Raw genomic sequence first — 22,513 nt, forward strand, 5'->3', positions numbered from 1 at the left:
CCGACCCTCGTTGCTATCCGCGCCTGTCTCCAAGGTGTGCCCTCCCCTGCCTCCGCTCTCGCCTGTGAGCCTAGCCACCCTCTCACCTGCGATCCTGATGGAGACGACGATACTCGTTCTCTGTCCGCCCAGCTCGAGGCCGCGCTCGAACTGGATCCCCCCACAGCCTCCGATCCGGACCCCAACCAACATGGGTCGCAACCAACATGGCGACCCCCCGCCTTCTCCCCCCCCACCGCGTCCTGCAAACAATGCCAACATGGCGCACCTCCTCCTTCTTCCTCGGCGCCCTCTTCCCGCCTTTACCCACCTCTTCCTGTCTCGTCGCCATCCGGTCCCGTCCCGGATGCCTGCCGATCGCCATTTTCGGCTAAACCGGCAGAGCCTCCGGTGCCATCTTGGCCTGTACCTGGAAATGACGTGGCCACTCCTCCATCTTGGCCCGAGGCCAGAAGTGATGTCAGGCGTGACGTCACCGTGCCGCCATCTTGGCCAATCAGGAACACCGTTGCCGCCGCGCCCTCCTGGCCAGTGCCCGGTGGCACCGCCCATGCCTCACCTCCATGGCCCGCTTCACCTCCCGCCTGCCCCAGCAATAGCGGGAGCATCGGGAATCCTCCTCCTCCAGCGTACGACACCGCCTTTCTCACCTCCCCCACTCCGCCTCTGGCTCAGATGTTCCCACTCAATCCCGCTCGCACTCCGCAGAGCCCACAAGCGTGGGTCCCCTTTTCCCCCAAAGACATCCAAATGCTCCGCAACGCGATAAAAGAGGATGGCCTTAGTGGTGCTCTGTCGTGGTCCCTAGGGGAGCAGCGACAGTCTCCCAGGTACAGTGGTGGGGACCGGGAGGGAGTGAGGGTTCAACAGTGAGCCCCAGATGCTAATGACTATGCTTGTGAGCTGATAAACCCAAAATAAGAACAAGGCCTAGAGCAACTTTGTGCCTGGGAATTTCCTTCTGTTAGCCTTCATGTTACTCAAATGTGGCCAGTCTCGAAGCCAAACTCAGCATGTAAATGCAATGCCTTCCCCCCAGCGCGGGACATGACACCCGGGGATGAGCCTCCCTGGCAATGAGGGACCACTATCAACTACCAACTGATGATGCAACTGGAAAATGACCTTATACGGAAGATTCAATGCGGATCAGCAAAATATCCATGTCTACATAAAATACCATGACTTTAAAATGCTGTTTGACCTAAAGTAAGGGGGAAATGGAAAGGAGAAATGAGTTTATATGGCTACGAGTTTCTAAAAAAGAGTCTGGAGGCTGGCAGAAGGTTTGCCCTCATGCACAACTGAGCAGAGTCAGAGAGACAGATAAAGCAAATACAACCCCCAGATATTGGTTCCTTTGAGGGCTAAAGAGACCCATGGGAGTTATGGTCATGGCCGATGGGGTTAACTACCAGGTCAGATGGCCCCTCTTTGGAAATGGTGTTTATGTGTGATGAATCTGGACTCAGATGGGATCTCCCTTCATAAGACTTTCATGCTAATGTGCTGGAGGTGCAGTTAATGTTGAGGTTTAAGATATATTTAGGGGATTTGAATCTCTGGACTGACAATGTGATAGCCAGATCCTGAGCCTCAACAGACTCCAGCACCTACAATCTGATTTATTGGACTTACCACACTCAGCTAAGATGGAGTTGAAGAAGGACAACCACCACACCATGGAGCCTAGAGTGATTACAACTGAAAATGGGAGGATTGCATCCAGCATCCAGGTGGAATCTGAGCCTCCTCTTGACATAGAGGTGCAATGGACACAACCAATCCAATGTCCACATAGAAGAGGTGGCATTGGATTGGGAAAAGTGGACATAATGGACAAAGGGTATGGGGAAAGGCAGGAAGAGATGAGAGGTGGAGGCGTCTTCGGGACATGGAGCTGCCCTGGATGGTGCTTCAGAGGTAATCACCGGACATTGTAAATCCTCACAGGGCCCACTTGATGGAATAGAGGAGAGTATGGGCCATGATGTGAACCAATGTATATGAGGTGCAGAGGTGCCCAAAGATGTACTTACCAAATCCAATGGATGTGTCATGATGATGGGAACGAGTGTTGTTGGGGGGGGAGAGGGGGGGGTGGGGGGGGTGGGGTTGAATGGGACCTCACATATATATTTTTAATGTAATATTATTACAAAGTCAATAAAAAATAAAAAAATTAAAAAAAAAAAAAAAAAAGAGGATGGCCTTGCCAGCCCTCATGCCCAAGACCTTCTCGAGCGTATGACCATCCCTCGCTGCATCCCCTACGATTGGATCTCCCTAGCCCGAGCGGTTCTCTCCCCCGGGCAATTCATTGACTGGCGAGCCCATCTCGGTGTCCTGATCGACAATCAGATTGCCGACAATGCTCGTCAGGGTGTGCATTACCCTGCAAACGCATTTCTCGGGTTCGGCCCTTACGGCGATCCCAGCGCCTACACTGCCACCCGGCCTGGGTTTTTCATCCAGCTCCATGACTGTGTTTTTCGAGCCTTCCGTTCGTGCGCCGCGGCCGCCCCAGAGCCCCTCGTGAAGCTTTTCCAAAAACCCGAGGAGCCATTTAATGAGTTCGTAGCTCGTGTGCAGGCCGCTGCAGAGAGGCGAGTTGTCGGCAATGCAGCCCGCGAGTCCTTCGTTAAGGACATCCTGCAGGAGGGGGCTAACCCAGCTTGCAAACCCATCATTCGTCCCCTTCGTGACAAGCCGCTCCAAGACTGGGTCCTCGCATGCTCCGGAGTTTCTGGGCAAGCATCTGCGCTTGCAGCGGCTATTGTCGCGGCAGTCCAAACAACCAACACCTGCTTCCGCTGCGGCGAATTGGGCCACTTCGCTCGGGAGTGCCCCAACCTTCCGGCTCCGCCGCAACCCGTAGTCCAGCCTATGGTGCCACCACCACGCCCTGTTCCTGCCGCCCGGCCGCCCTCCACCCCCTGCCCGCGCTGTGGAAAAGGGTATCATTGGGCTCGCGACTGCCGTGTTCCGAGACAGCCTTTAAACGGGCAGCGGGGCAAGCCTCAGCCCCGCCACCAAGAGGCTCCAATCGCCCCGTGCCAGCCCCGCCCGTAGGCATCCACTGGCCCGTTCCCATGTCGCCCGCTTCGCAGCCGCGCCTCACCATCAAGGTCAATGGAAAGTGGATGGACGGCCTTCTTTTTTTTTTTTTTTTTTTTTAATTTTTTTATTTTTTATTGACTTTGTAATAATATTACATTAAAAATATATATGTGAGGTCCCATTCAACCCCACCCCCCCACCCCCCCTCTCCCCCCCCCCAACAACACTCGTTCCCATCATCATGACACATCCATTGGATTTGGTAAGTACATCTTTGGGCACCTCTGCACCTCATATACATTGGTTCACATCATGGCCCATACTCTCCTCTATTCCATCATGTAGGCCCTGTGAGGATTTACAATGTCCGGTGGTTACCTCTGAAGCACCATCCAGGGCAGCTCCATGTCCCTAAGACGCCTCCACCTCTCATCTCTTCCTGCCTTTCCCCATACCCTTTGTCCATTATGTCCACTTTTCCCAATCCAATGCCACCTCTTCTATGTGGACACTGGATTGGTTGTGTCCATTGCACCTTTATGTCAAGAGGAGGCTCAGATTCCACCTGGATGCTGGATGCAATCCTCCCATTTTCAGTTGTAATCACTCTAGGCTCCATGGTGTGGTGGTTTGGACGGCCTTCTTGACACCGGCGCCGAAATCTCCTGCATCCCACTCTCCCAAGCTCGTGACTTCCCACTCACAGCCGGACCCGTCGTCGTAGGCGCCACAGGCCAGTCCTCCTCGCAACAGGCGGCTGAAGATCTTGCCTGGCATGACACCGATGGACGGTCAGGGTTCTTCCGTCCCCTGGTTCTCAGGGATATCAAGCAAGTCCTTTGGGGGCGCGACATTCTTCACCAGTCAGGCGCCGTTCTTTTTACTTCGCAGCCATCGCTGCCCCCCCAATAGTTTTGGCCGTTGCTCGGGTTCGACCTCCAGCACCCGTTCCTCTGCAATGGGACACAGAGGAACCCATTTGGGTGGAGCAATGGCCTATGACTGCCCCGAAACTAGCTATTCTTCAGGACCTCGTGGAAGAGCAGCTCCGTGCTGGCCATGTTGAGCCCTCCACCAGTCCATACAATACTCCCATTTTTTTCATCATCAAAAAATCTGGCAAGCCACGCCTCCTCCACGACCTGCGAGAGGTTAACAAGCACATCAAACCCATGGGCTCTCCTCAGCCCGGCATGCCTCACCCGTCAGCCTTCCCGCGAGATTGGTATGTGGCAGTCCTCGACATCAAGGACTGCTTCTTCTCTATCCCCCTGCATCCGGATGACCGCCCACGGTTCGCCTTTACTGTTCCCCAGCCCAACCACCACCGGCCTGCCAAACGGTATCAGTGGAAAGTCCTCCCCCAAGGCATGAAGAACAGCCCTGCCATCTGCCAGCTGTTTGTGGCTACTGCTATTGAGCCCTTAACCTCTGAGGCCACTATCGTGCATTACATGGATGACATCCTTGTAGCCCATCCGAGCGAGCCAAAACTACAAGCTATAGTTGCCAGTCTTCTCTCCAATCTGAAAGATATCGGTCTTCAGATCAACATAGAGAAAGCCGTTTTCCACCCACCGTTTCAATTCTTGGGCTTTGAAATCTCGGAAACGGTCACGCCCATGGCGCCGCTTATAAACGTCCCCAAAACCATGACGCTCCATGATCTCCAACAGCTTTGTGGCCAGCTCAACTGGCTGCGCCCGTCGCTGCCAGTCACCACACATCAGCTGCAGCCTCTGTTCCAGCTCCTTCAGACCACTGGCCCACCATCACAGGCACCCACAAAGAGGGTCACCCTGTCGTATGAAGCAGAGTGCGCCCTGAGCTGTGTCAACTCTGCCCTAATGGACTGCTTGCTCCAGCGAATAGACCCAGACAAGCCATTTGCAGGACTCATCCTTCCCACCCGTGGGACCCCCACTGGCCTCATCTGGCAGGACGGTCCACTCCTGTGGGTCCATTTAGCCAAAAGCAAGCTTCGCAAAATCACCCCCCAATCCGTCCTGTTCGCACAGCTCGCCATCGCCCTTGTTGAGCGCTCCACCCACCATTACGGGCGTCATCCAGATGTCATCATTTGGCCCCTTACAACTCAGCAGGTCACTCACTTGCTAAAGGACTCCATAGATATGCAGGCACTGTTCCTCCTATTCTCCGGCCCATTCGATAATCACTTCCCCCAGCACCACCTCATACAAGGCCTCAGCACGCTCCCCATCGCAGCTCCTGACCATTTCCCGTTCCCGTCCTCCAAGCCACTCCCCAACGCCGCCATCGCCTTCACTGACGCCTCCAAGCACTGCCTTGCTATAGTCCTCTACAAGCCAAACTCCACACAACCCCTCTGCCACACCCGCCGACATAGCAGCTCTGTCCAAGTGGCCGAATTGAAAGCCGTCACTCTGGCTCTCCAATACCTCCAGGACCAGCCAGTAAATATCTTCACGGACAGTCTCTACTGCCTGCAGGTCTCTCGTATCCTTGCCTTTGCGGCCTTCCTGCCACCTGCTAGCATCGGCAACCGGGACATCAACCTGGCCTTAGCTGACCTTCAACTCCTCTTAGAGAGGCGGCGACAACCCTGGTTCATTGCCCATGTTAGGAGCCACTCAGGCCTCCCAGGCCCCTTGGCTCACGGCAACCATCTCGCTGACCAAGCGGCCCAAGGTGCTTCCATCAATGCCCTCAGCCCCGCAGCTGCCGTAGGAGACATTATCAACCAGGCAAAGACCTTGCATGCGCGCTTCCATCTTGGTGCGCCCGCCCTCCATCGACTCCTCCCAGAACTTCCCATCGAGACATGCAAACATCTGGTGTGTGCGTGCCGCTCCTGCGCACCTTTGCTGCCCCTGGGGCCACTCCAGCCCCAGGGTGTCAACCCGCGCGGATTGCGGCCCAACTCTAGATGGCAATTAGATGTCACACATGTCGCTTCCTTTGGCCGATGGAAGTTCCTTCATGTTGCCATCGATACGTTTTCGCACCTCTGCTACGCCGTCGCCCTCCCGGGAGAGTCTGCCAAGTATGCCACTCAAGCGCTCCGGGAAGCCATCCTCTTCATGGGAGTCCCTTGGGACATAAAGACAGATAATGGCCCCGCCTACCGCAGCGCCGCCTTTGCCGAGTTTGTGAAGCTCTACAACATCACCCACCACTTCGGCATCGCATACAACCCGCAAGGCCAAGGACTTGTTGAAAGAATTCACCAAACCCTCAAGATCCTCGTCCAGAAGACTAGAGAGACTCAACCCCGCCTCACCCCGCGTGAAACAGTCACGCAGGTGCTCATCCAGCACAACCTGATGACCTTTGACTCTGAGGGGCTTTCGCCCGTCCACAAGCACTGGGGGCCCTCTTACCGGCCCACTCCGGCCCCTCTCGTCCTCTGGCGCGACCCGCTCACTAGCAAGTGGACCGGACCAGCGCCCCTTCTCACCCAAGGGCAAGGATTTGCCTGCGTCTTCCCGGAATCTGCACCCCAGCCTGTCTGGATCTCTGCTCGTCTTGTTAAGCCCTTCATTCCACACGGCCCTGCCGACCTTCCACCTCCTGACCCCCTTCCCCCTGATGATTCCCCCCTGCCATAATGATGGCCCCTCTCCGCACCTCACCCCCCCCGTGAGGTTTTTCTCCTCTTGTCATTGCAGATGACGCCTCCAGTCGCCCAGTCGAGCCCGCCTGAGTCTGCCCCTCCTGCACCATCACCCGCAGGGACCACGCCAGCTCTCTCCCGCCGCGAGCGACGTCGACGTCGTCTTCTTGTCCGCCGCTTGAGCCGTCTCTCCCTCGAAGATGCCTCCATCGAGCAGCAAATTCTCCAGCTTCTCCATCGTGCTCGCGCCTCCCCTGCCCCGCGCCCTCCTACCACCCCCCCCTCCTACACCTTCTCATCTTTATGCTCTCCTTAGCCTCCTCAGCCCAGGCCACGCCCCTTTGGGCCGCCCTTCTTCAACCGCCTGGTTTCCTCTTTCTCTCCCCTCACTCCCCCACCTTCCCCACCATGTACTCCCCCAACTGCGACTTCCTCCCAGAAAGCTGCGACCCCCTCGCCCTTCCTGTCTCCTCGTCGTTGCCAAATGTCTCCATCCCTATTCCCCTCGACGCCTTGCAGTTCGTCACCAACCTTTCCCTGTGCGTAAACCCCCGCAATAACTCCTGCCTTTTTCTCGCCAACGCCACTCTTCTTGACCTCTCCCCCACCTCCCCCCTCAACGTCAACTCCTCCTTCAACGCCTCCGCTCTCAATGTCACAGGTCCCTGGCTTTTCCCCACCAACTCCGCCCCCATGCCCAGTTCCCACCCCTTCATGCGGCCCCTCGTCCAGCCCTGCCACGCCGACACCCTGCCGGCCCGCCTTCCCACTTTCCCTTGGACCCCCTGCCTCTACCCCACGCCTCACATTGGTGGCCTCTTCCACGGAGCCCCCTGCAACATCTCCGACCCCCACAACCTTACCCCCTGCTATGCAAACCCCTTCCAAGTTTCCCCCCTGGTCCCCCGCACGTTTAGCATCATGTCCCTGTGCAACCCCCACACCTGCTTCGATCTCCGCGCCCTTACCTGCCACCCCAATTGCCTTGTCTCCCACGCCAACGTCTCGGTTATCACCCATACTGCCTCCTCGCCTACAACCCCTCCCCCCAACGTCACCTTCACCTCCACCCCGTTCGTTCGACACCCTTACTATTTCCTTTTATGCCCCCCTCCTTCCGAATCCACCCTCGCCAACTGCAGCCTCGCAAACCACTGGAACTCTTCCTTCCCTTCCGCCTTTCTGGTGATGCAGCCCCGCGTTGTGTGGCTCCCCATTGACTCCCCCGACTGGGTTGCCCCCCAGCTGGTAGATCTCCCCCTTTCTCGCCACCCCCGAGATTTTGGCATCACAGCCGCCATTACTGCTGCCGTCCTCGCATCCCTCGCAGCCGCCACCACCGCGGCGGCGGCCCTTGCCGTCTCTTCTGGCGCTGCCTCCGCCGTCATCAATGCATCCACAGCAGCAGCCCTTGCCCTCGGCGACCAAAGCAACATCAACTACCTTCACCACCAAGCCTTATTCAACCTACAGCAGCAAATCGACCTGCTCGCCGCTGACGTTGCCGCCCTCTACGACATAGCCACCACCACCTGTGATGCCTGTTGGCCCCTCTCTAGCTTCTGCTTAACCCCCCACCCCGTCAACTCGTCGGTGACCGCCCGCGTTGCACTACGCCAATGGATGTTTTCCTCTTACAACACCTCCTTCCTCAACTACACCCACTCCCTCCAGCAACACATCCTCACCCTCGAATCCATCAAGCCCCCAACCCTCTCAGCTTCCCTCCTTAGAGACGTGCTCCAAAAATTCCTCTCCCTTTTCCAACCCTCCAGCCTCCTCCTCTACGCCTTCCTTTTCCTCCTTCTCCTCCTCCTCCTAGGCCTCGCCTGCTGTATCCGCAAGTCCGTTCGCCAGCACCGAGAGCGGCAAAGGCTCTTGGCCACAGCTGTCCTAGTCCTCTCCCAAAGCCATCCCCTTCCCGAGGAGGCCCGGCACGCCCAGGTGTGGCTCACGGAGGTGGCAGGAGGCGGCCATCGATAGGGCCCATCGTGGTCGCCTCGAGCTGCGGGTACGGGTTCTCTGCCCTCCGCATGGGGAATCGGGCGTTTTAGCCGCCCTCCCCTCTGCTCACGCCCCCCTCGTGCCCCCACGCCCCCTGCCGGTAATCCCTCCTCGTTCCTTTCTCTCCTATTTCCCCTCCTCTCACCCCCCTCATCTTTCCTCTCCATAAAAATGTCAATCCCACAAAACCTGTGCGTTCTTATTTTTGAAAGAGGGAGCAATTGTCCCCTGCTCCCACCCTGCCTTTCGCTTCCTTACACTTTGCCCGCCTGTTCCTCGTAACCTCCCTGTATTATGGCCCTTCTCAGCAGCAGTTTGTGCTGCTGCCTCCCTCTGCCCCTCCTCCCAGCCACTGTTATCTTCCCCCTCCCAGCCGATCGCTGTTCTCCCCGCCTCATTTCAACCGCCCTCATCCCGTATCCGCCCCGGCACAACCTCGGAAACAACCCCCTCTGCCATCAATGGCTTACGTCATAAACCGCAGGTCCGCCCTTGCCTCTGCAGCCAATCCTCAGCTGCCCCGCAGACATGCCCCTCCCACAACCTCCCCGCCTCCATGACACTATAAAACCCCATGTACTTCCCGAATAAAATCAGACCTGCGCATAGACCTCGTCTCCGTGGTTTTTCCTCCATCGAACCGCGCGTCCCCACCAAGCCTTGAGCCGCCCGCTGCTGCCCCGGTCAGGCCGTGGCGTAGGCCCGATCCCCGGCAGCGACTCGCCTGCAGTGACCTGCCTGCAGTGCCGCAGCGGAGGCCAACAGGTAAGTACATCTCTGGGCATCTCTGCACCTCATGGTCAATGGTCCACATCATGGCCCATACTCTCCCACATTCCATCCAGTGGTACCTGGGAGGATTTACAATGTCCAGTGATTGCCCCTGAAGCACCATCTAGGGCAACTCCAAGTCCCAAAGGTGCCTCCACATCTCATCTCTTCCTGCCATTCCCCATATCCATCAGCCACCATGTCCACTTTTCCCATTCCAATGCCACCTTTTCTCTGTGGGCCTTGGATTGGTTGTGTCTGTTGCACCTCTATGTCAGGAGGAGGCTCAGATTCCACATAGATACTGGATGCAATCCTCCTGCTTTCAGTTGTAGGCACTCTAGGCTCCATGGTGTGGTGGTTGTCCTTCTTCAACTCCATCTTAGCTGAGTGAGGTGAGTCCAATAAATCAGATTGTAGGAGCTGGAGTCTGTTGATGCTCAGGGCCTGGCCATCCTATTGTCAGTCCAGAGATTCAGATCCCCTAAATATATCTTAAACCCCAACACCAACTACAATTCCAGTAAAGTAGGATGAAAGTCTTATGAAAAGAGATCCCATCTGAGTCCAGTTCCATCACGCAGAAACACCAGCTCCAAAGAAGGGCCATCTGACATGGCAGTGAACCCCATCTGCCATGACCATAGAACCTGTGGGTCTCTTTAGCCCTCAAAGGAACCAACACCTGGGGATTGCATCAACTCCATCTGTCTCCCAGATTCTGCTCAGCTGTGCACAGGGGCAATCCTTCTGACAGCCTCCAGACTCTTTTTTTTTAGAGACTCGTAGCCATATAAACTCATTTCTGCTTTCCATTTCCCCCTTACATTAGGTCAAACAGCATTTTAAGGTCATGTTATTATATGTAGACAAGGATATTCTGCTGATCCACATTGAATCTTTAATTCAAGGTCATTTTCTAGTTCCATCTTCAGCTGGTATTTGGTAGTGATCCCTCGGTGCCAGGGAGGCTCATCCCCGGGTGTCATGTCCCATGCTGGGGGGAATGCACTGCATCTACATGCTGAGTTTGGCTTCAAGACTGGCCACATTTGAGTAACATGAAGGCTTTCAGGAGGAAAGTCCCAGGCACAGTGCTCCTCTAGGCCTTATTCTTATTTCAGGCATATAGGCTCACAAGCATAGTCATTGGTATCGTGCTCTCCCTGTTGGACCCTCATTCCTTCCTGGTCCTTACTGTTGCACCTGGGGGATTGCCACTGTTCCCCTAGGGACCATGACAGAGCACCTCCGGCCAGGAACTCAGTACCCCCCCAGCTGTAGTTTTTAATTATTACCACTATGAGTATATCCAAACATTACCATGCACCCTGGACATATACCCTGTACAGCTCCCTGTCAGCCATATATCACCTGTCGATAGTATCCTATACCAGTATTCCTCTGCTGCCATTGTTGAACCACTCTGTGATCCAAAACTTCCTGAAAATTGAAGCCCAATATAATGTCAGGTTCCCTTACTAGTAAAATGGTGTATAGCGATGGGTTTAAAGGTTAGATATTGAATACGTGTTGACTTGGAAAAATTCTACATCCTATCTTTTTCTTTTTCCCCCTAATTATTGAACTTCTCTTCACAAGAGCCCTAGTCCACAGTAATTCATATATACATATACAGTACTCCCCCACATCTACCATTAAACCTTTTCCCTTCCACAGCGATATTCTTATAACTTATTCATATCATATTTACTTAAAGTGATGTACAGACTCTGAGACAATAGCTTTCAAACAAGGTGACATCCTTGCTTACATTGTGTTCCATACTTTAGGATATACAGTCTTCTAAATTTTTAGTTATCCTGTTTTACATTGTGGTTTACTTTATTAGTCTGTCGTCCCCTATATGTTTATGGTGTAATATTACATGTTTTATATCCATCCTTGTGTACCCTCGTGAAACTCCTCCCTTACCCCACATTTACTTTGGTTCCACACATTTAACATCCATTTTCCCATCCCCTTGGTGCCCACAGCGACAGCCAACCTCCATTTCCCGAGGAGCCCCGTCCAGAGATACTTGCAACAGAGTTCAGGGCCTAACTTGCTCAACTACCCCAATGCCCTGGGAGCCACCCTTTCTCTCGAGAGATACAGTTCCCTCTATCTGATGGCATTCATCCTCCCCAGGATGTGGGTCCACCCCCACTCTCATTACTTGGGTCTCTACCCAATGGTACCACCCACTCTGGCAAAATGAGCATTCAGACATTCCCCAGGAGCCCGTCTCGCATCCCACCTTCCCCTCCGAGCATCCTAAACAGGCAACCCTCTCAATTATATTTTGATACGATTTTCTCAGCATTTTACTCTCGACCAACACCTGACACTCTCCTATGTTCATATGCTACCCCTCCCTCCCCCCACTTTTGGGCAATATTACCCATCCGCCCAGCCCCAGCCCCCCTCAAACATGCAAAGCCCCACCCAAAGGCAACCCCTTACCCCCATTTTATCTCTTCTTTATGTTCATACTTACCGCCAGCTCATCATGAATTCCACCCCTGCAGACGTCATTGGCCAATTCTTTATACACAGTTCTTCTTTCTGTTGGACACTGGTAGGTGCTGAGTTTTAGGTAAATATGGTCAGCTGCTTCCCCACAGTGGTTTATGGTGAAAATAAATCTCTTTCCAAATTCTGTCATACATACAAATGTTTATTAAAGATTTATTATTAGCAGTCAGATACAAAACATTTCCTATAGCCTGTCCTGTCAGCGTGATAAAGCCAAGCCCTGTCTTTTTAGGTGGGGCAGCCACCTCTCGCTGGCTCCCTGAGGTGGTGGTGATGGGTCCCAGGCTGATCCTCTTCCTGCCCAGTGGTGGGCTCCATGCTGTTTTAGGATTAGGTCTCAGGCACCCCGTGGGTGTGTGTGTGTGGGGGGGGGCAAAGTCCTAAATTATTCTAGCTAATCTCAGAGTCTTGAATTCCACTAATCTAATCTCAATTATTCTAACAAGCCACTGCTGCCCCACTCTTCAGGAACACTCATAATGCTTATTGTTGGAGGCTATTGATTGGTGAAAAAATTAACAAAAGAGCTTGTGGTAGGGAAGCGGACTTGGCCCAGTGGTTAGGGCGTCAGCCTACCACAGGGGAGGTCCGCGGTTCAAACCCCGGGCCTCCTTGACCCGTGTCGAGCTGGCCCATGCGCAGTGCTGATGTGCGCAAGGAGTGCCGTGCCACGCAGGGGTGTCCCGTAGGGGAGCCCCACATGTAAGGAGTGTGCCCCGTAAGGAGAGCCGCCCAGCACGATAGAAGGTGCAGCCTGCCCAAGAATGGTGCTGCACACATGGAGAGCTGACACAAGATGATGGAACAAAAAGAAACACAGATTCCCATGCCACCAACAACAGAAGCGGATAAAGAAGAAGATGCAGCAAATAGACACAGAACAGATGACCAGGGTTGTGGGGGCAGGGGAGAGAAATAAATAAATCTAAAAAAAAAATAAAGAACTTGTAGTAGCCATCTCTGGAATATGGATTTCCTGATTAGATGCTCACTGTACATAGGGGATTCCTTATTTTCTGTGTCACACAGACATAGTGTGTGTGCTGAGGTATTCTAAGGTGAGTTACACCCTAATACTGGGACACTAAAGCATATTTACTCAAACTGTCAGATGAATCAGATGAAATATAAGAATTTGAATTTCACAATGAGCAAACGATACATATGCTGTACTCAGCAAATGGGGCACCCACATTGGTTTCAAATACAGTTGAAACATTTAAAAATTGACTAGGTCATAACTACTCAGTAAATTGCATAAAATAAGGCAATGTCCACTGACCCCAATGGAATAAAACTAAAAATCAGGTATAAAATGCACCTGAAAAAGTCCATAATGAAGAATTTTAAAGCACATGCAAATGATTCATGGCTGAAGGAGGAAGTGAAAATGGAATACAGAATATTTAAGACTGTGCTATTTCGAAGTAGGAGGAGTACACATGGAATGAAACCAAAACAGCACTTGTAGGGAAATTTCAGTTCACAAATACTTGAATGCGTACTTTGCCACATACTGTTCAGCATGCTGCAGATACAGCAGTGAAGGGAATACGTAATGTTTCTGTTCTCAGGACGCTCAACATTTCTTTAGTTGAGAGAGAAAATAATAAACAGAAATAGGGCGATTAGATGTTGCATTCCTTTGGGGCCATTGTAGGATTTGGCTTTTACTCTGTTTTATTGGGACTAAATTAGGCCAAGGATTGAAGCAGGGAGAGGAAGAGCACTTGAGGGAACTAAGATAATACACATTATCAGATTGTTAAGTCAGATTCAAAAGAGAAATCTTAACAAATATCAAGCTTTAATAATATCAAGGGTAATGGGTAATTCCAAAACACTGAAGAAGCTTTGTGAAATCCAGAACTGCTTTTATAACTCACCAGCTGTTTCCTTCCTGCATTAGGCCTCTCCTTGACCATAAATTAGCATATGATGCATCTATTGCATATGGGGCATCACTTAGACAAAAACTATTTAGGACATGAGATAACTCCATTTTATACTCCAAAGATTACACCACTAACATTTTCCAGAGAACCAGGTCCCATAAATCCATGCATCCTAATTTTATTTACATTGACTGCCCCAGGCAATTCAAATATATCTGCTAAAACACTCAGTAATTATATTAAGTGTAGTTGTACTAAACCCAAATGAAAGAAATATCAAACAAATCCACTGATTTTGCTGTTTAGAAGAGTTTTTTTAAGGGGGATTTTTAAAAACCTTTTTTTCTTAAAGATACATAGATTACACAAAATGTTACATTAAAAATAATAAGAGGTTCTCAAATACCCCCATTCCCCACCCTCCCTTCTCCTCCCACATGAACAACCTCTTTCATCAGTGTGGCACATTTATTGCATTTCATGAATACAATTTGGAACACTGCTATACAGCATGGATTATAGTTTAAATACATTATAATTTTCACTCTCTTCCAGTCCATTCAGTGCATTAAGGCAGGATATATAATGTTCTGCATCTGTTCCTGCAATATCGTTCAGGGCAAAAAGGTACACAAAGTTTGAAAATTAATGGAAAAGGGTGTGTCATGCAAACACAAAAAGAAATGTGTAACTAAATCATAAAAAGGAGACAAGGTAAGAAATATTACTAGAGAAAAAACATTTTCATAAAGATTAAGGTATCAATTGAAGAGAAAAACATGAAAAATGCTTAATACATATGCACTTAATAACAAAGCTTGACAATATATAAGGCTAGTGTCAGAACTAAAAGATGAAAAAGCCAAATCCAAAATCAGTTGGAGAATTCATACCACCCTTAGTAGCAGAAAGAAAAAATAGACAAAAGACTCAAGCATAGTGAAGAGTCTTAACCAGCTGGACCTAATTAACATAGAATATTAAAGTTAACAATGTCAAAATACAGTCTTTTCTGGTCCCTATTGAATATTTACTAGAATAGACAAACTTTCAAAAAGCATATGTTCTCTGAGAATTAAACCAAAAGTCAATTAACTGAAACTAGAATAATCCCCAAATATTTTGAAAATAACACCATAACTCATGAGTCAAAAACCACAAGGGGAATTAGAAATATTTTAATGAAGATAAAAAAAGCAGACCAAAATTTGAGTTATGCAGCTAAAGCTGTGCTCTGAGAGAAATTTTTGGGCCTAAATGCTTATTTTATAAAAGAAGAAAGACAATGATCTAAGCTCCTATCTTGGGAAGCTAGAAAAAGAACAATAAACACCAGGGATATAGAAGAAAGCATACAATAAAGATGAGAAAATAAATCAGTGAAATGGGGAAATTGCAGTAGAGAAAACAAAGAGCACAAAAGCTAATTCCTTATAAAGATTAATACAGTTGTTAAACGAATTAAGGAGCAGAAAGGACACATTTCCAATATCAGGAATGAAAGAGCATTGTGCAGACTTCAAAAAGGTAATTTTAGATCATTTGGACAAATTCCTTGAAAAACATCATTTAAGCTTTATTCTTTGAAGTAATGTAGTATTTGAGTTCATGACAGAAAAATAGAAGAGAGTGCCTAGAAATAGCCCTACAGGTATACCTCAACCACAACATGTACCATGGCAAATTAGGGAAATAATGGTATTTCCAGTTGGTACTGGGTCAATGGGATGTGTAATTGGGGAAAAAAATTACTTAGAACCATATCTCACATCACTCATAAAAAATCAATTTGAGATTGATCAAAAGTAAATATGACCTCTTATATTTTTTAATGTAACATTTTGTATGATCTATGTATCTTGGAAAGAAAAAAAGATAGTAAATCCACCATAGAAAAAAAGTAAAAATGTAAGAGGTAAATCAATAAAGTTTCTAGAAGAAAGCATGGGAGAATATATTCTTGGCCCAGAGATAGGCAAACGTTTCTTAAACAGGATACAAAAGACAGTAACAGTAAAAGGAAATATTGCTAAATTATACTTTAATAAAAATATATTATTAAATATATTAAAAGATAATATACTCATTAAAATATACCAAAAGGGGGAAATGCAAACCAAGATCGGGATATTTGTAATTCTTATGTCCGAATACATTTCTCATGTCAGGCATACAAAATTATGAAATTTTCTAGGCTATTTGTTTATCCTACAAATTACAGACATACCTTGTTTTATTGCCCTTCACTTTATTGTGCTTCATGGATATTGGCTTTTTTACAAATTGAAGAATTGTGGCAACCCTGCATCAAGCAAGTCTATGGGAGCCATTTTTCCAACAGCAGGTGCTCGCTTTGTGTCTGTGTCACATTTTAGTAATTCTTGAAATATTTAAAACTTTTCTGTTATGGTGATCTGTGATGGGCTTTATTTGATGTTAACTATAGTGATTGTTTTGGGGTGCCACAGACCATGACATAAGACAGCGAACTTAACCAATAAATGCCCATGTTTTCTGACTGCTCCACTGACCAACCATTTCCTCCACTCTCCCTCTCCTTGGACCTCCCTGTTCCCTGAGGCATAATATTGAAATTAGGCCAGGTAATAACTCTGCAATGGCCTCTGAGTGATCAAGTGAAAGGAAGAGTACCATGTCTCTCACTTTAAAGCACAAGCTAGAAATGATTAGGTTTAGTGAGGAAGGCATGTCGAAAGCTAGGCCTATTGCACCATTTACCCAAGCTGTGAATGCAAAGGAAAGTTCTTGTATGAAATTAAAACTGCTACTCCAGCAAACACAAGAATGATAAAAAAGTAAAACAGCCTCATTACTTATGTGGAGAAAGTTTTCGTGGTCTGGATAAAAGGTCAAACTAGCTACAACATTCCCTTAAGCCAAAAGCTAATCCAGAGCAACTCTCTTCAATTCTATGAAGGCTGAGAGAGTGAGGAAGCTGCAGAAGAAAAATTTGAATCTAGCAGAGTTTGGTTTATGAGACTTGAGGAAAGAAGCTGTCTCTATAACATAAAAATTCAAGGCGAAACAGCAAGTGCTGATATAGAAGCTGCAGCAAGTTATACAGAAGCTCCAGCTAAGATAATTGATGAAGGAGGCTACACTAAACACAGGTTTCCAATGTAGTTGAAAAGGCCTTCTACTGGAAAAAGATGCCATCTGGGACTTGTATAACTACAGAGGAGAAGTCAAGGCCTGGCTCCAAAGCTTCAAAGGACAGGCTGACTCTTGTTAAGGACTAATGCAGCTGATGACTTTAAGTTGAGGTCAATGCTCATTTACCTTTCTGAAAATCCTAGAGACCTTAAGAAAGATGATAAACCAACTCTGCCTGTGCTCTAATATGGTGGATGAAATAGTTTAAACCCACTTTTGAGACCTACTGTTCAGAAAAAAATAATCCTTTCAAAATATTACTACTCACTGGCAATGCACCTAGTCACCCAAGAGCTGATGGAGATGTACAGTGAGATTAATGTTGTTTTCATACCTTCTAACACAATATCCATTCTGCATCCCATGAACCAAGATTATGTTTGACTTTCAAGTCTTATAATTTAACAAATACATTTCATAAGGCTATAGCTGTGATAGACAGGAATGCCTGTAATGGATCTGGGAAAAGGTGATTGAAAACTTTTTGGAAAGTTTCTAAATATCATGAAGAACATTTCTGATTCAATGGAAGGAGGTGAAAATACCCACATTAACAAACATTGGAGGGAAGTGGACTTGGCCCAATGGATAGGGTGTCTGACTACCACATGACCCATGTGGAGCTGGCCCATGTGCAGTGCTGATGCACGCAAGAAGTGCCATGCCACACAGGGATGTCCCCCACATAGGGGAGTCCCATGCACAAGGAACGCCCCGTAAGGAGAGCTGCCCAGCATGAAAGAAAGTGCAGCCTGCCCAAGAATGGCGCCACATACATGGAGAGCTGACACAACAAGAAGACGCAAAAAAAGAAACAGATTCCCAGTGCTGCTGATAAGGATAGAAGTGGTCACAGAAAAACACACAGTGAATAGATACAGGGAGCAGACAACTCGGGGGGGAAGGGGGAAGGGGAGAGAAATACATAAAATAATAAATCTTTAATAAACACACACAAAAAAACAGGCATTGGAAGAAGTTGATTCTGAGCCTCCTGGATGACTTCAAGGAGTTCAAGACTCCAGTGGAGGAAGTAGCTATGGATGTGGTAGAAATAACAAGAGAACTAGAATTAGAAGTGGAGCCTGAAGATGTTACTGAATTGCTGCAATCTCATAATAAAACTTTGATTGTTGAGGAATTGCTTCTTATGGATGAGCAAAGAGTGGTTTCTTGAGATAGAATCTGTTCCTGGTGAAGATGATATAAATATTGTTGAAATGACAGCAAATGATTTAGAATATTACAGAAACTTATCTGATAAAGCAGTGACAGGGTTTGAGAGGACCAATTTTGAACGGAGTTCTGTGGGTAAAATACTATTAAACAGTATTACATTCTACAGAGAACTCTTTCATGAAAGGAAGAGTCACTGGACGCACTAACCATCATTGTTATTTTAAGACCCAACCTTTCACAACCAACATCCTGATCTGTTAGCAGCCATCAATATCAAGGCAAGATACTCCACCTGCAGAAGATCACAATTCCTGAAGACTCAGATGATGGTTAGCATTTAAAAAGCAATAAAGTATTTTAATTAAGGTCTTCACATTGCTTTTTTGGACACAATGCTATTTCACACTTTATAGAGTGAAGTCTAATGTAAACACAACTTTTATATGCATTAGGAAACCAAAAATTTTTTTACTTGCTTTATTGTGATACTGTATTGCAGTGGTCTAGAACTAAAGTCCCAATATCTGAGGTATGCCTGTACTGAAATATTTACAGATGAAATGATACAATGGCTGTAATTTACTTCAAACTGTTCAGTGGGGAAGGTTGGGTTGGTATGTGAGGATATAGAAAAAAAAAAAAAAGATTAGCCATGAGTTGATGATTGCTGAACCAGTAAAGGCTACTTGAGGATTCATTGTACAATTCTTTCCCATTTTGTATATGTTTGAAAATCTCCACAATAAGAAATAAAACCAAATACTTCAAAGAACAGGAAGGATGCAGGACATTAGGGGCTGTTTCCATGCCACCCAGGGAGGAGGGAAGACTGTTTAGGAGAGAGTTAGAGGACACAAGTGTTTCGCTAATTTTCTCCAGAGTACCATGTGGTCATGCAGGACCAGGAATGGTGCACTGGTTAATAGCAGAGGTTCTGGAGTCAAACCTTCTCACTTCAGGTTTTGACTCTTCTAGTTGATTTAGTTCCTCAGTGTTTCAATTTTATCTGTATCAAGGGGTTAATAAAAGGACAACTATATCATAGGGTTCTTTTAAGGATTAAAGGACAAAATATATAAAGGCTGAACCATAATTGGCTTATGGTAATTAATGTCCACCTTAGTTACTATTTTTCTTTCTAATCTCCCTTTCTTTTCCTCTTTATATTGATCTTCATATTGATCCCTCTCTCTCCACCTCTCTCTTCATTTCTTCCTTCCTTATTCATCTCTTCTTTTCCTCTTCTTTTTGTATTACCAAGTCTAAATTAAGAGGCTTATAAGGAAATTGTATTCACCCAGGGAAAAATAAAGGATGTTATATTTCTAAATATTCAGAGTGTGATTATAAGTTTAAAGCTTGCTATATAAAAAGATTAACAGGTACCTTAAATAATCCTTGACCCTGGATTTTCTGCTCTAATTTCAATGTTCCTCTGTCCTCCCTCTGCCTGCCTTGTGCCATCTAAATTATTCCTTCACCTCAAGGTCCCCACCTGCAGCATGGTGTTTTCCCACAAACTGGGCCCTGTAAGACATGCTTGCTTTCTCATCTACTGCAGTGTATGAATTTATTTCACTGGGAATGACTTGGCTTTTATTGAATTTCCCTAAAGTGTTCTTGTCAAATGCACTGTCTTTAAAGTTACTCTTATCATTCAGAACATGCCCATATTAATAAATTTTAAGATTTAAATTCTTGACATCAAACATGGAAATTTTAAATTTTAAAATTCTTCTATCTTGGAATTGTATGTTCTCATGATTGAAGACTTTTTATTCATTCACTTATTTACTATTTAGAAGTTATGATTTATACAGATTTTAATGATGGGAACTGACATTTTTCTATAGTCCAAAGGAGAGTTACATTCTGCTTCAATATGTGCTTGGGGCATCACTGTGGTATAGATGAGAGCAAAGCTCATAAGCGATGGAGTCAGGAACTTAGCTGCAGCTCCTTGGAGAGGCAGAGAGCTTAGTAAAGCACAGAATCAGCAGCCTGACTGTGTCTGAAACCTGGCTCTCAAACCCAATTTGTGTCATTGGGCAAGTTACTTTACCTTTCTTGTGCCCCAGTCTGGTATAAATGAGTATCTACCTCAAGGGTAATTATGCCAATTAAATGAATCAATTTCATGAAAAGCACTTAGAATGCTTTCAGTGAACCCTATATAAATATAGCTACTATTATTAATAATTTAATGCAAAATTTTTATTTTCTGTGTGCTATTTCCATCTCTTTTTTTTCTGTAAAATGCAGACTAGGTATAGACTAGGATCACTTTTGTCCCCTAAGTTTCTCAATTTATTTTGCTTCTGAGACATTAATGATAAATATTTTAAATGTCCAAACATAAAAGTGAGCATTCATGAATGTGAATCATTTGAATTAGATCAACTCACTTCCAGAGCTGAATTAAACATTTTGGTGAGACAAATGCTCAATCCCATGGCACCTGCCTGGTAGACTGCCATGTGTTCCAAGATCTGGGTGTTTTTGATTCCCCTTCTGTCCTGTGCATTGTGGGAATTTGCCCTGGAAATTCAAACCCTTCTATTTCACACAGTTATGCATTTTTTCTAGTGTGGACATGCACATCAAAGTGGCTTATTTCCATCAAAATTGTGAAAACTGGGGAAAATGAACTACACCTGAAACATCTCAATGTCTAGGATAAGCTTTCTCCACTCAGATAGGAGCATTAACTTGAATGCCAATAAATGCAGTGTTACTTATACAGACCTTAAACCAATTCTTCCAGGCTTTCATCTCTCTTTTATTTAATGCTAACATTTTTGTTTTTAAATGTAGTTGGTTGACATCTCACAGAAATCCAAATATGGCTTTTGGCATCCATTCATTTTCATGATTGGAGGATCTGATGGGTTTCCTTAGGACAGGACAATTTTTTTTCCTTTAAAAATATTCTTTTAGTGTGAGAGTGACAGTAAAGTGGAGTTGGCTGAAGTAGGCCCAATGCATTTTATCCATCTTTCTTAAGACATGGTTTGAGTCTAAGAATGTGTGTAGCTCACTGCTGTGAGTTGTGGTGTGTCCAGAGAAGCAGCAGCCCAGCAGTGCTCATTTGGTCTGGTCTTTTCCGCCATGCTCCTTTTCAAGGGTGTTAAACATAATCTTTATAAAAAAACTTGTTTATGTTGCAATATTTCATTCAGAAAATGAATTATATATTACAAATATTATTTTATGATTTATAATAATAAAATGAACACCCATAAGCTTACATCTTTTTTTTTTTCCTTCTAAAAGAGTGTTTTAGTTATTCTTGGGCCTTTGTGTTATGGATTTAATTATGTTCTCCACAAAGACATGCTGTAGCCTAACCCCCAGCCCTGTGATTATGAACCCACTTGTAAATAGGACCTTCAAAGAGCCTATTAAGATGAGGCCAAACTGAATGGCAGCAGGAATGGGAGTGTTACTTGATCCAACATGACTTGAGTCTTTATAAGCAGAAGAAATTTGGAAATAGTAGAAGCAGGGAGAAGACAAATAATCACATGATAGAGGCAGAGATTGTTGACAAGTCACCACCCAAATGCTACAAATGCATTGTGTATTGGTCTGTTGATGCAAAGGACAAGAAATCTGTTGGCTTGTATAAAAGGGTAAAGGCTTACAATTACAAGGCCCTAAATAGTCAAACTCAAGGTTGCTTTATCACCAAAGTCATTTGCCATATTTTGAAGCAAGATGGTCACCGATCTCTGCTTGGTTCCTCCTGACTGGGCTTCCTCTTCCTCTTAAAGCTCCATGGGCCCAGCTCCTTCCTGATCTCAGCTCTAGGCTGGCATAAGTTTGTCTCACAGGGCTCCCTGTATCAGTCTCTGGCATAGGGCTCATTTCTTTCCAGGCCTTCTTGGCTGCTCAGCTGCTCTGGTCTCTTCAGAAGGTCAGCTGCAAATGATCAGGCAGATGACTCATCTCTCCTGGAGCTCCAGGATCCAAAATGACTGTTCTCTCTCTTCCTGTGTGTCTTCTTGAGGGAGTATCCATTTATATGGGCCCACTAAGGGCACATGGACTCAACGTGCGTATAATCAGAAGCCCTAGATGGATTTTATCAAGTAAACTTAGAGACACCTCACTGAATTTAATACAACCAAAGGGTCTCACACCCAGAGGAATAGATTAGTTTACAAACATAATCTTTCTCTTTTTTGGATTCATCAATAATCTCAAACTGCCACACGTGGTCTGCTGACACTTTGATTTTGGACTTCTGGCTTTCAAAATTGTGAGACGATACCTTCTAGTTGTTTGAGCCAAACTA

The sequence above is a fragment of the Dasypus novemcinctus genome, chromosome 29 (assembly GCF_030445035.2).
Source record: "Dasypus novemcinctus isolate mDasNov1 chromosome 29, mDasNov1.1.hap2, whole genome shotgun sequence".
Classification (NCBI taxonomy): domain Eukaryota; kingdom Metazoa; phylum Chordata; class Mammalia; order Cingulata; family Dasypodidae; genus Dasypus; species Dasypus novemcinctus.